We start from the raw sequence: 15,975 nt of genomic DNA, 5'->3' as shown, positions 1-15,975 counted from the left end.
ACTGAAGGACTGGGACCCCCTCTGCCCTCTTCTGTCCTTTTCTCAGGCTTCTGGCAGGATTGAATATGATTGCACGCACCTTTCTCCAAACCAAGACCCTTCAGATCTAGAAACCCTAGGAGGAAGTAGGAATCCTGGAGCCTCACTCTGGGACAAGGATCTGACCTTCTCCCTTCTCAGTATAGCTGGAGGATCTGAGCTTGGCTGTTTCAAAAAGCCAAACAGGAGGAGAGTGGCTCAGGGACAAGCCCTCCATGGACCATCCTTTTGCATGCAAGATAACTAAATTTCCTCCCCTTATCTCCCTCCTTCCTCTATAGCAACTCTGGGCCTAGGTGCTGTCCCGGAGCTCTTCAGCTCAAGGCTACCACCCTACACCTGGAGCCACAGCACCACTTCCGGTTTTCTAGTGGTTAAATGGAGATAAGAGTATCACAGATTTAGTGCCTGGACTGGCTTTGAACCAAGATCCTCAGATCTCAGCCTCCTGAGTAACTAGGATTGCAGGCGTGAGCCACTGCGCCTGATGCAATCTGAGATTGCAGAAAGGCTCTCAGTCACTGCCAGGGCCTGCTGGGGAGAAGGAGCCTGTCAGAGCTGAGTCCCCATCCCCTATTTTACCCTCAGCATCTCCCCTGCTCCAATCCCAGAGCTCCTCCAGCAGATATCCAAAAGAAGGGTGATTTGAGTATAGAATAAGACACACTCTTGACTAGCCTTCTCTGAGCAGAGAAAGCCATGCATCTTCAGTTATTTATGATACCAACATTTTACAGCCTTATCCTGTCCCTCAGCAGATACTTCCTTCTTGATTACTCTCAAGTTGACTTCCAGGTATAAAAAAAGGGGGGGGGGGCACATCCAACCAGGAATGGTTCCTGCTGAGGAAAATCACTCATCACAATCCAGGGAGTCTTCCTGGAGAAGGGACAATTGAAACCCCTTTGGAGAGGGCAATTTCCCAACCATCTTCCAGAGATAAAAGATAAAAAGAGATAAAAGAGAAGTCAATATGGATGCTTGTATGGCCTGCCACCCTTTGCCTCTCCCCTGCCTTTACCCAGTGCCCGCCCCCAACACCGCAAAACAAAAAGTAGGACTGGATCTGATGAAGGCCAGCCTAGGAGAGATGGCCTTAAGTGTCCTGTAGCCAAATAGTTCCAAGCTCCATTACTTCCATGAAGCCACTATCCAGACAGTAACACAGAGCTCTACCACAAGCTTGTGCATCCATCATTAGTCAGGGAACTCTACCCAGAGTTCAATGCTCCTAAACCACATCCTTGGGCCTTTTACTCTGTTTTCTTCTCTCACTTGGCCTTCAATGCAGAGCCATATTGTGAGTCTCTGGAGATTGTTTCATCCGTTTGAGGCATTATCTGGGGTCTGGGTATGGGGATCATTCCAATCACAGAGTTCCCTCTGGGAAAGAGACAGGTATCCTAGGACCCCCCCCCCCCTCGGTGAACAAGCTCGACTCTCTCCCTCCACCCCCTTGTCTGTAGCCCTTGCGCCAGCATTGCTGCTCCCTTGCCTCGGTGGCCATCCATTCAGACTGGGTCAACAGGGTGACAATGAGCAGGTCAAGGGGACGCTGGGGACCCGGGGGCCAAGGGGGCTCCTTCCTCACCCCTTCAGGACAATAAGGTCTGTACCACGCAGGCCCAGCCCCTCTGATCAGCACCATTATCCCTCTCAATGCAGGACAATCGGACACTTGCCCGCTCATGAACTCTCGTCTGTCCGGTCCCTGTGCCTGAGCTCTGGGGACAGTGATGGACGAGGACGCCGGCCGGCCTCCAGCGGCCTGCAGTGGGGGAGAGGGTGGGGTAGGAGGCTGGAAGACCCCCGGGGCACGTTGTGGATGCAGATCAGCGGGGGTCTCCTGCGCGAGGGCCTCGGCGTGGGAGGCGCGGGGGGCCGTGGGTGCCTGGGCGCCGGTGCAGCCGGGGCCCCGGTGCATTCGGGGCCGACTCTGACCTCTGGAGGACCCGGCGGCGCGGAGCCCGGGCCGCCTATGGGAAAGGCCTGGGATCCCCGCTATTGGGATTCACATCACGGCCGTCGGCAGCCCCCCCCCGCTCCGGGAGGAATTAGACACGGCGTGGGTGTCCAAAGTGCGGGGCGGCGGCGGTGCCCGGGCACACTCGGCAGCCCGGGGCCTCCTCCTCACCCCGACACGGCTCTCCCACCGTGGGGATGCCCCCACCCGCCGCCTCCCGCCACTGCGCGCCCTCCTCCTTTGTCTGGCGGCCGGCCGCTCCCAGCCGGGCCGCCGCGCGCCCCGGGCCCGTGCGCCCTCCGCCGCCGCCGCCGCCGCCGCCCGCCCGGAACAATGCGGGCCTATGTCTCCGCGCCGCTATGCAAATGCCTAACGGCCTGTGAGAATCCCCCTCGGCCGCCGCCTCGCCCTCCACCTCTGAAAGGGGCTGGCGGCCCGGCGGGGCGGGGGGAGGCGGCCGCTGCATAGGGATGAGCTGTCGTCCCCAGGCCCGGGGACAGAGCGCCATTGTCTGCGCCGCGCCGCCGCCGTCTGATCGCCGGCAGAGACGGCGCGGGAGGGCGGCGGCGGGCGGCCCGCACGGCCCGGGACTCCCCTCCACACCTACACCTGTCCCCACCGAGCCTCGGCTTGAGGGCTAGGCCATGGCGTCCCCCGTCCCCCATTCCGGCCCTCCTGTGCACTCGTTTGGTGGCCTCTCTCCTCTCCAGCCGCCATCCTTTTTTAAAAAAATAAAATAAAATCGTGTATCGACCCAGTGGATTCTGGCAGGTGCCTCTCTAGGATCAATTCCATTCCAGGACCCTGAGGGAAATACAATGTCACGCAAGCAGGATCGGTTACTGAGTGCGTTCAAGGGGTCCTGTCTGATCCGTGAGCCCCAGGCCTGCCTTCTTGTCTCCTTCCACCACTGATGACCAGTTAAGGAGCCTTATTTTTACCTGCGTGGGGAGGGTGGAGGGAGGTCAGCTACGGTAGGACTAAACTATGGAAGTAGGAGGAAGCCTAATCCCTACACCGGGGCCCACCACTGTATGCTATGGCCCAGCTGGAGAGGAAAGCTCTTGGACAGTGGCAAGAGAGCTTAATGCTAAGAGCACACATCCACGCCTGCTGGGAGCTTGGCCTCTGTACTTGGGCACTTCCAGACAGAGCTTCAGCAAATGGCCTTGAAACGCCACAAGGCACAGGTCCTGAGCCCACCAAAAAGAGCCATGGGAAAGGGCCATGCTGCTGGGGTGTGGAGTCCTTAAAACAGTGATACTTCCCAGGGCAAAATCAGCCAGAACACCAAAAAGAGAACTCACACAGGAATTCCAAAGGAGGCTGGCTTGAGGAGAAGGCGTTGGTAGGGTAGGTAGGCTTCCTGGGGTCAGGGATGGGGCTGACCTCTGAGTCATGTTTCCTCATGACTCAGCCTTGGTCCAGCCTTTCCTAGGAGATGGAGCTTGCCCCTCTTCCTTCTGTCCTCTGTAAGGATCCAGGTATAGCTCATACATTGGCCTCATGCTGCAGGGAAGTGGCCCCCGGGGTAATAGCATTCTGGAAGCTATTAGATGAGAGGGAAGTTGGGGATAGGGATCAGGGCTGAGAGCCAAGGCGATTCATGTTGACAAGGAAGCAAACAGAATTCCATTTCCTTCCCCCTTGAAAACTGGCCCTTCTTCAGCTCCTCACCTAGCTACTCTTTTGGCCAAGTCTCTGGTCCAGTCCTGAACAGCTCCAGCACATTCTGATCTAGGCTTCTCAGCCTTGTGGGAATTCCTACAGAGACATAAGCATCACCTTTTAAAAACTTTGAACTTAGCCAGGCACTGGCAGCTCACATCTATAATCTTAGCTACTCAGGAGGCTGAGGTCTGAGGATCCTGGTTTGAAGCCAGCCTGGGCAGATAAAACTGAGACTCTTGTCTTCAACCAATCAGCAAAGAGCTGGAAGTGGAGGTGTGTCTCAAATGGTAGAGTGTCAGCCTTAACCAGAAAAGCTAAGGGAGGGCTCAAGACTCTGAGTTCAAGCCCCAGTACTGCCTCCCCCCAAATATGTAAATGCTGAACCAGTTCCCATAGCCAGGGTCTGCTTGAGTTCCAGAGTATTTCCTCTCTTTCATGTCCTCCTTTCCCAGAGCATATGAAGTTGGTAAACTTTACTTTGGGCAGTCATAGAAGAGGGTGAACCAGAGCTTCTTGCCTCTGGTGGCTCTCCTGTTGGCCTACATTTCCAGGGTTTTTTTGGGGGGTTTTTTTGGACTGGTCTTTGAGCCCCTAGAAAGACCCAAGTAAGCCCCCATGGTTCAGAGGCTGAGGGAGGATGTGGGCTTTGTTGTGTGGGCATTTGGCATCGTCTGGATTCTTAAGCTTGATTTTTCCCACCCTGCTCCTCTTGGCAGGAGATCCCTCAGCTGGAGAAGCCTCTTCCCCACCCCCACCTGCCCAGTGTCCCCTCCTTCCCAGCTTAGCACCATCCATCTCCGTCTCCCCAGAGCAAGGAATGTGGCTTCAGGACACTGTGGGGCTTGTTCCCAATCCCCTTCTAGCTCATTTCACTCGGCTTTTACAGACTCCATCCCGAGGCTGCTGTCGGGGTTCTGAGTCTAAAGGTTCAGACAGAGGCTCCCTCCTCCTGCAATTCCTTACGCTTCACTTTGCACCAACATCACTGAGGAGATTGTATTGTGGGGGGAGTCGAGGAACCCTGGTGTTGGGGAGGGCAGGGTCGTCCCTTCTCCCCATCGCTCCGGTCCCTCAGACAGGTGGCAGTTCACCGGACGCAGCACTATCCTTAGTGTATGTCTTATTGCCCAAGCTGCAAGCCATCCATCCCTTCTCCCACCCTTCCTGTCCACACCCCACAAGCTTCGATTATTGGTGGAATTAGCACCAGGCTTCTTGTTGGCAGTTGCTAATTAAGACCATTAATATATGTGATTATTAATGCTGCACCAGGAGTCGGCAGTCGGCATCCATCACCAGCAGTACTAGCAAGGTGTTGGAGGGGCGGTGTTTCTGCTTGCCTCCATCTTAGGAAGGACTCCTCCATTTCTCTGTCTTCCTTCCAGCCCCAGGTTCTTCCAGGTGAGGGCTTAGAAGTGGATTAGCTGGGTTTTTCAGAAAAATGGAGGGGCAACCTATACTGCAGAGACCCCCACCACTGGAAGCAGGGAGGCCAGTGTGTGTACATACGAGAGTGCAGACCTGCACTAATGGGGCACGATCCAGTATGAGGAGATGCAGGGAAGAGAATGGGTGGGCACCTTAATGTAACCCCCTGCACACGGCAGCCACAACACTCCACAGTACCCACGTGCCCGGCCCTTGCTGTGGTATTTTCTCCTTAGACTAAGAGACTGTCAGTGAGGCAGTCTGTAGTGGCAAGGGGACTTGGAGACACATCTGACTGAAACAATAACCTGACAATCACTGAGCACCCGCCCACCATGTATCAGGGGGAAGGGAGACTCATAAATGTACTAGAATCATCTCTTCCAGGGAACTGGTCCTGCTCTCTCCAGACTGCATGTGCTCTCTTTTCTCTGCATCTCCATTTACTTGTCACCACATTTCATATTGGGTTGTGATGAACTGTACACTTATCTACTCACCCCACCGGACTGTGGTCTGATAAAGAGGTCGTGGGTTGCATGTGTCACTCACTGCGACAGGCAGTAGCCTTTGCTGTCTGCCTTCTGGTGACATTTCTGTCTAGGGCTTCCCTGATATCTAGCCTCAGGCTAACCCTCACAGAAGGGATGACAAAGAACCTTCTGGCCTGGTTTGCCTCAGCTGGATGGTCGTAGGAGAGCCTGCCTACTTTTAGGTAGGACATGGAAGAGGTGAGTGGGAGGTGCCAGACGAGGATGAGGAAGTATTGAGGGGGGTGTTGGGGCTTCCCCTTATACCCTGCCCCGACTTCACATCCCTTCTGCCACCCATTTTCTCTCTAGACCTGTTCCGGGACAGCCTCAGGCAGAGCTTGGGAAAGGAGCCTGCTCCCTCACCTGCTTTGCTCCCATTCTTTTCCTCCCAACCAAGACGAGACCAAGTTACTATCTTGGCTTTTTTTTTTTCCTGCTGCATTTGAACGGAGGATCCACCAAGACTTTAGTCTCCCCCAACCCAGGGAAAAAGAAAAGAAATCCTGAAAACAAAACCCCTACAACAACCTTAAAGTAGAAGAGATCTGTTGGAAGGCTCTTAATCCCTTAATCCCTCTCAGATGGGCCTTGAGACGCTAATGATTTTCCTAATTATTCCCTCCCATTTTCCCACCGCTCTGTAAGGACTTTGGAGAGGAGCAAAATTCCTAGTGAGCCAGTGTGGGATGAATGGCAGGCCACTTCCCCCAAATCAGCCCAGAGTCCAGGCGGCTGGAGGGGTGGGGGAAGGGCCAGGAGTGCAGCAGCTGGGGGCTCAGGCTTCCCCAACACTACACCCGGGTGCAAGTTAGGCCTGGGACAATGAGGCGGTCAGGAGCAGCCTGAGAGGGCCAGGTGTGAGGCTTGGGTCCCCTCAGTGTGAATGGCCCATTATCCTGCCTAGAACATGGGAGTTGAGGGTCTCTTTGAGTCCCCAGGGTGATTATCACCCTGGGAGGGAGGTGGAGATGGTGATGAGGGTCTTTAAAGGGGGCTAAGCCTTCTCTGAGAACAGTTGGCCATTCAGGCATTCTGCCCTTTCCTTGTATCCAGTAGTCTAGGATCCAGTGGGCTATCCATGGGGAGATGGGGTGAGGGGAGAGCCAGCTAGGTTCACTTCCGAAAGCTTTAGTTTGGCTGAACTTTCAGGGGTACACCTTCCAGGCAACCCCCTCCTCCATCAGATTCCTAGTCCCCATCTTATCTTGGGTGCCCAAGGACCTTGTTTTCTTTCTCCAAAGAGAGGGAACCAGACCTGTTTGGGAATATCAACTGACCTTTGCCTTACTCTACTTGAATAGTGCATTCTTCCTACTCCTGCCAACAGCTCCATTTCACAGACAAGAAACTGGACAGTTAAGGAACTGTGAATTTCCACACCCAGGTAGGGGCAAAGCAGAAATGGGAGCCTGATCCTCCAAACACAGGCACAAAGCTTGGAAGTGGCTCTCTTACCTCCTTCAGTTTTCATCCAGATCACACCCTCCATGAAAGGGGATTTGCTTCAAAACAAGTGGAGGAAAGTAGGTGGGGTGCCAATGGAGCAAGATTGGCAGTTGTTGAAGGTAGAAGGCAGGATGGGTGGGGGGTTCTTTATACTATTCTGTTTACTTTGTAAATACAAATTTCTTTTTTTTTTTTTTTTTTTTTTGCCAGTCCTGGGCTTGAGCTCAGGGCCTGAGCACTGTCCTTGGACTTTCTCAAGGCTAGAGCTCTACCACTTGAGCCTCGGCACCACTTCCAGCTTTTTTTCTATGTATGTGGTACCAAGGAATCGAACCCGGGTCTTCGTGCATGCTAGGCAAGCACTTTAACCACTAGGCCAAACTCCCGGCCGCGTAAATACAAATTTCTGCAAGAAAAAAGTTGAACAAAATCCAGTCTTCCCTAAATATCTTTAAATTGCAGTAGCTCACCATCGCAGCCCCTGTCTTCCTTTCCCATGGTTTCACTCCCCCCTCCCCAACACACACACTATTCACCACCATCTCCCTCACCAGGTCAGAGGTCATGGCATGAGTGGTGCAGACAGAGCCCAGTGCACTAAGTTCAAGCTAGTGAAGGCCTGGTGTCTGAAGGCTCTTGGTAGAGCCTCAATAAGGGGAAGGGACAGACCTTCCTAGCCTATGGAGTCCTTCGGCACCTGGAGCCACAGCTGGAGGGGCCTTCCCAGCCCTCTCTAGTCTGAGCTAAGCCCCTAAGTGTCCCATAATGCAGCATTAACTTCTCACTTTGTCGGGGCCCATCCCCAGCCGCTGTGTCCTTTTGTCAGAAAGGCCTGGGAGTGTGAGGGGCCTCATAATTCCCAGCCAGAGCAATAATAAGGAGACCCTTTCCTGGACTAGCACATTTTGCAGGGCCCCTCCCATTTAATAACTATAATAACAGCTACCATTTATGAGTCCTTGCTTCGTGCCCCATGTGGCACAAGTGCTTTACATACATTACTTCATCTAATTCCCTAGCAGCAGCTCTGGGAACTAACTGCTGCCCCTATCCCCATTTTCCAGATGAGAAAGCAAAGAGGAGACAGTCAAGGTTCTTTATCTTTGTTCAGCTATACGGGGAGAGAAAAGACAGGGATGCGATCACGTTTCGGAGGGGACATCCAAGGTTCAGAGAGGGGATGAGACCTGGGAAGTTGTATGAGGCAGATCAGCGGCTGAGGCCTAGGCTTTCCTGTGGCATAAGCAGAAGAAGGCACAGGCATAGCCCCCAGTTCTCTAAGCGGTGTCCCATGCCCCTCTAGCTACAGTAGGGTGTGACTGTCACAGTCCTGCCTCTCACCCAGCAGATGCTGGCTTGGGTACTGCAGCATGTGCATGTGCACATAGTTGGTAGGAATCCAGTGCTCTCTCCCACCGTGCTAACTGGATAGGGAGGAGGGAGGTGGAGAGGGACTAATTCTGAAAGGCTTTTGGAGGACATGGGCAAAAGGTGGGGCCCAGCAACCAAGCTGGGCTGGCCTAAGAGGAAGCTGAAGCATCGTGATCCTGAAAAGGTGGAAAAGAGAGAAAGAGAGAGAGAGGGTTACTCTCCAACGTGGAGTCGCTGAGGTTCTCTTAGACTCTGGCCTTTGCAGTTGTACATTATCTGTCCTCATCCATTTTTCTTCCCTTTTTTGGGGGGAGGGTCAGTTGTGGGGCTTGCACTCTGGGCCTGGGCATTGTCCCTGAGCTCTTCAGCTCAAGGCTACCACCCTACCGCTAGAGCCACAGCCCCACTTCCCATTTGCTAGTGGTTAATTGGAGATAAAAGTGTCACAGTCTTTAGTTCCTTCAGATCTGTGATCCTCAGATCTCGGCCTCCCGAGTAGCTAGGGTTACAGGCCTGAGCCACTGTGCTTAGCTTCATCTATTTTTCTTCAAAGCAATAGTTAATAGTTTATTTATTATTTATTTGTGCTGGTCCAAGGGCTTGAAGTCAGGGTCTGGCCACTATCTCTGAGCTTTTATGCAAAGGGTAGTGTTCTGCTATTTTGAGCCACAGATTTACTTTCAATTTTCTGGTGGTTAATTGGAGATAAGATTCTTACCATCTCTCCTGTCAGGGCTGACTTCAAACCATGACCCTCAGATTTTAGCCTCCTGTATAACTAGGATTACAGGCTTAAGTCACCGGTGCTAGGCTTTAGTTACTATTTTAAAATGAATTTGGAGCTGGGGTTACAACTTAGTGACAGAATATTTTGCTCAGTGTGTTCAAGGTTATAGAACTCATCCTCAGAATGAATAAATAAATTTATTTCTGAACAAGTAATTATTTCATGTAGAACAAAACTTTCAAGGCGCAGTCAAATAAATATATTACATAATAGTCTCCCTCCTAGCTGGGTCTCTACTACCTAGTTTCCATCTGAGAGAGAATCCATGTTTCTGGTTTCTTATCTGTCCTCTAAGAACTCTGTCTCAGACTGTCAGGCCCTTTCTTTTTCTTTTCATTTTTTAATTTTTTGCCAGTCCTGGGCTTGTACTCAGGGCCTGAGCACTGTTCTTGAGCTTTCTCAAGGCTAGAGCTCTACACTTGAGCCATAGCACTTTTGGTTTTTGTTGTTGTTTTCTATGTATGTGGTACCGAGGAACAAATCTGGGTCTTCGTGCAGGCTACACAAGCACTTTACCATTAGGCCAAACTCCCGGCCCCAGGCCCTTTCTTTATAGAAGTAAATTCACAGTTTTTATCAAGTCACTCATTCACATCAATGAGCACCCTGCCTGCCAGGATGGTCCGATAACTCACTGACCGGGTAGTTCTCAGGGAGCCTAGAGACTGGAGGGGAGAGGAAGATTCAGAGGGTCCTATAAATGGACTTCTAGCTGGGCATGGTGGCTCTCGCCTGTAATCTTAGCTACTCAGGAGGCTGAGATCTGAGGATCGGGGTTCAAAACCAGCCTGGGCACTAAAGTCCATGAGACTTTTATCTCCAATTAACTACTAGAAAAACCAGAAGTGGTGCTGTGGTTCAAGGGGTAGGGTGGTAGCCTTGAGCTGAAGAGTTCAGGGACAGAGTTCAGGTCCCACAACTGGGAAAAACAAAACAAACAAAACAAAATAATAAATGGACTGCTAATGCAGACAACTAGTAGAGCCCCCCCCCCCCCCATGAACTGAGGCTTGAACTCAGGGTCTAGACACTGCCCCTGAGTATTTCTGCTTCACCATGTAAGCCAGAGCTCCACTTGTGCTCTCTGGGTATCTCCTACTGAGTCATTACAGAGAGTGTGAGGGTTAAATAAACTGATAAAGGCTTAGCACAATGCTGTCACTGAGCACATGTTTAATTAATGCTGGCAGTTATAATTATTCCAAGGACACCCCTTTGTCCCCCTACCTAACAATCCCCTGTCTCAATATCCCCTCTCTGTGGGAACCTAAGCACGCTCTTTAGGCATTCCTAGCCTCTAAATTCTTCTCCAGGTCTACCATAAATCCATTAGGCTTAGGCCTTCATCTTGATTTCCTCTTCTTGGATGGAGGGTGGCCAGAATCTGTGAACTGGGGTGCTCTACGTGAGGATGAAAACTCCCACTCATGGCCCCACTTCAACTGTCAACCCTGCCTCCTCTCACTCACCTCCCCTACTCATTAGAGCCCCAAAGGCAGACCACAGTGAAAACTCTGGCTAAAGCAGCAATTAGATCTTTAGCACCAGCCCCAACCCACCTGCTCTGAGCCCCTCAAATGCGTTTTAATTATAATCTTTTAATCTCCCTCAGATGGCAGGGCTGGCCCTAGGGTTTTTGCCCTGCCCAGCCCCTTTCCCTCCCTTTTTTCCCCCAATTAAGGGGTCCTCACAGAAAGAGAAGGGGCTCTGCTTGAGAGATGCAAGACCCTACGTTCTGCTTTCCTTGTCCACTCCTGGGGGAGTGGCCCCAGGTGGCTATGGTGATCACCTGGAAGTTTCACCACTGGTGGAGCCGTGTCCTCAGAGCCCTGGCTTTGGCACAGTTGCCAAGATACCTGAAGTTTTTTGTTTTTTTGTTTTTTCTTTTTGTCTTTTCGCCTTGGTCTTCTCTTGTCCCGGTTTCTCAGAGTTCTCTGGAACCATTCCTCCTGGCCCTTTCACAATGATTTCCATTTTCCTGTCAACCCACCCACTCTGTCTGGACCAGCTGCCTCCTTGGCGTCTCCTTCCAGGATCCAAGGCGTTCTGCAGGTGGAACTGAGGCCACAACCCTGATGAGACGCCTCCTGGTGGCAGACCTTTTTCCACCCCACTGACCGCAGCAAAGCCCAGCCTTGCCCTCCCAGTTCTCATGTCCAAGGCCTAGGAGCCCTAGGCCACTTATTGGCTTTCAGAACATCATCCAGCCTCTATCTCAGGAGCTGCAAGCAGGACAGAAGCAGGGGGAGGGACAAGATGACCCAGCATGTGGCCCTGTCTGGGGCTGAGCCTGGATGAAGCTCTTTCCTGGGAAAGTTCTGTCACTAATTGACTTGCAAATACCTTGTTTGTCCCCAGATTCATAATTAGTGCTGAGGGTTTCTAGGGCCCCATCCTGGAGGGGCTTTTTTGGGGGGCGGCCTGTTCTTCTTCCCCCTCCAAGGTCGGTGAGGCTGGGGGTGGGCAGAGCTGGGCATCGATGCCCAGCTGCCATCCAGCGTTCCCACGGCTCTGGTGCCAGCGAGTGAATGGTGAGGTGTGGGGGGCGCAGGGGGTTGGGGCTCCCCACCATCCTCCAGCCGGGACCAGGGCCAAAGTCCTGAGGCTCCAGGAAATGACAGAGCTGGGGAGCGGGCGGGGTGATTGGGGGCTGGCTGACGCCCCCAGGAAGGAAAGTCCAGCCGGTGCCGGGGGCTGGCATGGGCCAAGCCTTCGGCATGATGAATGGACCAACAAGGGGCCTCTCTTCCCCACGGCCTCCCCACAAAGGCCTTGGCTGCACCACTGAATGTGGGGGGCTGACGGCCACCGGAGGAAGAGGGGAAGCTGTTGTCAAAGCCCCCCTCCCATCCTTACCCTCTGTATTCCTAAGAAGGGGCCTTGGGCTGGGGGCCCAGGGCCTGAGTTCAGGCCTGGCTTGGGCTTGGATCAGCTGAGTGAGGAGGCAATTTTCCCAGCCTCTCTAGGTCTCAGTTTCCCCCACTACATTATTCCTGGCTTCTTTCCCAGCCCTGGTGTCCCCCTCTGGGTTTCTGCTCACCCAGCCCCCTCTGATAGCCTCCCCGCCCATCCCAATGACAGTTTTTGGCTCCACCTGTGCTCCCTGTAGGCTGCATTAGTTCTCCCCCAGCACAGCCCTTCAGCTCCCCTGGCTCAGTTAGCTTGTCCTGAAGCAGTAGGAAAGTTCTAAGCTGTAGCTGCCTTCTATAGAATCAGACAGGCCAGGGTCCTGCCACTTGCAAGCTGTGTGGCTTAGAGAAGTCTCGGCCTCCTCAGGCCTTGTTTGCAAAATGCTTCTCATCACTCAGGATCCAAATGGCACTGTAGAGATATGGGCTGCTGGCCGGGAGTTTTGGCCTAGTGGTAGAGTGCTTGCCTTACATGCATGAAGACCGGGGTTCCATTCCTCTGAACCACACAACATAGAAAAAAAGTCAGAAATGGTGTGGTGGGCTCAAGTGGTAGAGCTCTAGACTTGAGAAAGCCCAAGGACTGTGCAGAGGCCCTGAGTTTAAGCCCCAGGACTGGCAAAAAGAGAGAGAGAGACCAAGAGTTTGGCCTAGTGGTAGAGTGCTTGCCTAGCATGCACGAAGACCCAGGTTCAATCCTCCGGTACCACATACATAGAAAAAAGCCAGAAATGGTGCTGAGGCTCAAGTGGTAGAGCTCTAATCTTGAGAAAAAAAGAACCCAAGGACAGTGCTCAGGCCCTGAGTCCAAGCCCAGGACTGGAGACAGAAAGAGAGAGAGAGAGAGAGAGAGAGAGAGAGAGAGAGAGAGAGAGAGAGAGAGAGAGAGAGAGAGAGAGAGAGAGAAATGGGCTGCTCAGTGAGGTTTCTCCCCTTCCCTCTTCCCCAGCCTCCTTGGACTTGCCACTGTGACTGTTTTCCTGGTGAAATGATGAGGTTCCGGGGCACAGGAGGTTGGGGCTTCTTGCTACTCTCCAGCATGGACCAGGGTCAAAGCCCTGGGGCTTTTTCCTGGGTTTGAGATGTTCTTTGGGGGCACACTCTCATTGGGTTGTTTTTTTTTTTTTTTGCTTTGGAGTGGCCTTTTCCAACAGCTTCTCCATATTGCTTATCCCATTTACACTTTCTTTCCCCAAACTGGTCATTTTTCTGTGGTTAGTCCATCCTGAAGTCTAACCTTCCATTGCAGGTTTCCACTCCCCAGTCCTGGCCTCTTTCCAGGCTACCCTGCAGCTGGACCCTTGAGGGAACAGGAGGGGGGTGGGCTCTATGGTAACCCAGAGAAGAGAATGCCCTCTCTCTTCATCTGCATACAGACAGGCTCATTTGCATACAGACAAGCCTCATCTGCATAGACTCAGTGGGACTCTGAGAGCACATTCCAAAGTGGCTTCCTAGTTCCTCCCACCCCAGGCCTGGCTTGCCTGTCCAGGGAGGGACTCCTCCCTAACCCTCCCTACCATTCCCGCCCCAGTCTGGATCTGGGTCTTTCTGTTTCCAAAAGACAGCTCATCCTCTGTCGCTGCCTGCCTGCCTGCCCGGGCCACTTTCCTGTGCTCAGTGGGGTCCTTCTCTCCACCTCCTCTTATCTGCCCCAGCTCCTTCCTCTGGAACCTCCCTTGCAAGCAAAAGGCTACTAGCAGAGGTGAGGGTTGGTCCACTGACCGGCTGCCACTCTTGGCCAGGCACTCCCGCACTCAAAGGATAAGGGGGCCATGAAGATTGATGCTTCCGTTCTGGGTGCAAACAAAAGCAGGGGGAGGGGCAGCCAGCTTTCTCTGCGATAACTGACCCCAAGCCAGATCCTGTCTTTATTCACCCTGCTTCTCCAGGGACTCTCCAAAGGGGCCATAGTAGGTCCTGGCAAAGTCAGGCTGTGGGTATGTGAGACTAAACCCTAAAGTGAAGGAATGGAACCTGAGGAGCACGTTTCAGTGACTTTAAGCTTGGCCTCATATGTGGATAGATGTGAGGAATAGCCTCTTCCCAGTAGCATCCACAACTCTAGTAGCCCTCCCAGTCCCTGTCCTTATCATAGGTGGGTAACCTGGGGGTTCTGGGCAAATAAGAGAGAGAAAATTATGTTCCTGCTGGGAGTTTGGCCTAGTGGTAGAGTGCTTGCCTAGCATGCACAAAGACCCACGTTTGATTCTTTGGTACCACATATTTAGAAAAAGTTGGAAGTGGTGCTGTGGCTCAAGTGGCAGAGCTCTAACCTTGAGAAAGCCCAAGGGCAGTGCTCAGGCCCTGATTACAAGTCCCTGAACTGGCAGAAAAAAAGTACTATCTTCCTAATAGGCTTCCATAATACTGAGGGCCCTGGACTTAGTGCTTACTCTCTGCAGCCTCAGTTTCTTCTGTAAAATGAAGAGCTCAGCAAGGACATACCATATGTGCTAGGACTGGGACTGAACTCAGGGACTGGGCTCTGTCCCTTAGCTTTATTACTCATGCCTGGTGCTTTACCACTAGAGCCACAGCTCTATTTCTGACCTTTTTTTTGCTGTTTGATTGGGTTTAAGAGTGTCATGGATTTTTCTGCTTAGGAAACTGAGACCTTCAGGTCTGAGTAGCTTGTGTTATAGGTCTCTGGAGCTGGCCAGGTCACTTTTTTTATTGTAATATATAGAGGGGTTAGTTATATATATTCGCCAGATAGAAGGTGCATTATTTCTCACACATTGATACCCCTTCTCGTGTTTTTGTCCCCATTTCCCTTCCCATCCCCTCCCCCCCTTTTTAAATTGTCGGTCATGGGGCTTGAACTCTGGGCCAAGGCGCCTGTCCCTGAGCTCTTCAGCTCAAGGCTACCACCCTACCCCTTGAGCCACAGCACCACTTCCAGTTTTCTGGTGATTAACTGAGATAAGAGTCTCCTGGAGGGGCTGGGAGTTTGGCCTAGTGGTAGAGTGCTTACCTAGCATGCACAAAGACCAGGGTTCAATTCCTCAGTACCACATACATAGAAAAAAGCCAGAAGTGGTACTGTAGCTCAACTGGTAGAGCTCTAGCCTTGAGAAAGCCCAAGGACAGTGCTCAGGCCCTGAGTTCAAGCCCCAGTACTGGCAAAACAAAACAAAAACACTCTCATGGACTTTAGTGCGTGGGCTAGCTTTGAACTACAATCCTCAGATCACAGCCTCCTAAGTAGCTAGGATTACAGGCATGAGAGCCTTCTCATATGAGCCTTCTGTTTTGAAATCATGGACAGATGCTAACCCGTCTTCTCAATAAGCCCATATTGGGCCAGGAGTTTGGCCTAGTGGTAGAGTGCTTGCCTAGCATGCAGGAAGACCAGGGTTCGATTCCTCAGTACCTCAGACATTGAAAAAAGCCAGAAATGGTGCTGAGCCTCAAGTGGTAGAGTTCTAATGTTGAGAAAAAAAGAACCCAAGGACAGTGCTCAGGCCCTGGGCTCAAGGCCCAGGACTGGCAGAAAAAAAAAAAGAAATAGGAGGGAGTATGTTTATATTGTGTACAGAACCCTCTAGGAAGGTCTCAGGAATGAAGCTGGGGAGTAGGGGTGTGTTTATGGTTCAGTGTTTTGGGGTTTTTTTTTGGTCTGTTGTAGGGCTTGATCTCTGGGCCTGGGTGTTGTCCCTGAGCTCTTGGGCTCTGGGCTACCACCCTACCCCTTGAGCCACAGCACCACTTCCGGTTTTCTGGTGGTTAATTGGAGATAAAAGTCTCAGACTTTTTAAATGCCCCGGCTGGCTTTGAACCGTGATCCTCATGGTTCAGGGTTTGATTGCTTATACTCCCCTTCCT

The sequence above is a fragment of the Megascapheus bottae genome, chromosome 10, assembly GCF_031878675.1.
Source record: "Megascapheus bottae isolate mThoBot1 chromosome 10, mThoBot2.hap1, whole genome shotgun sequence".
NCBI classification, from domain to species: domain Eukaryota; kingdom Metazoa; phylum Chordata; class Mammalia; order Rodentia; family Geomyidae; genus Megascapheus; species Megascapheus bottae.
This window is presented reverse-complemented; position numbering follows the sequence as displayed.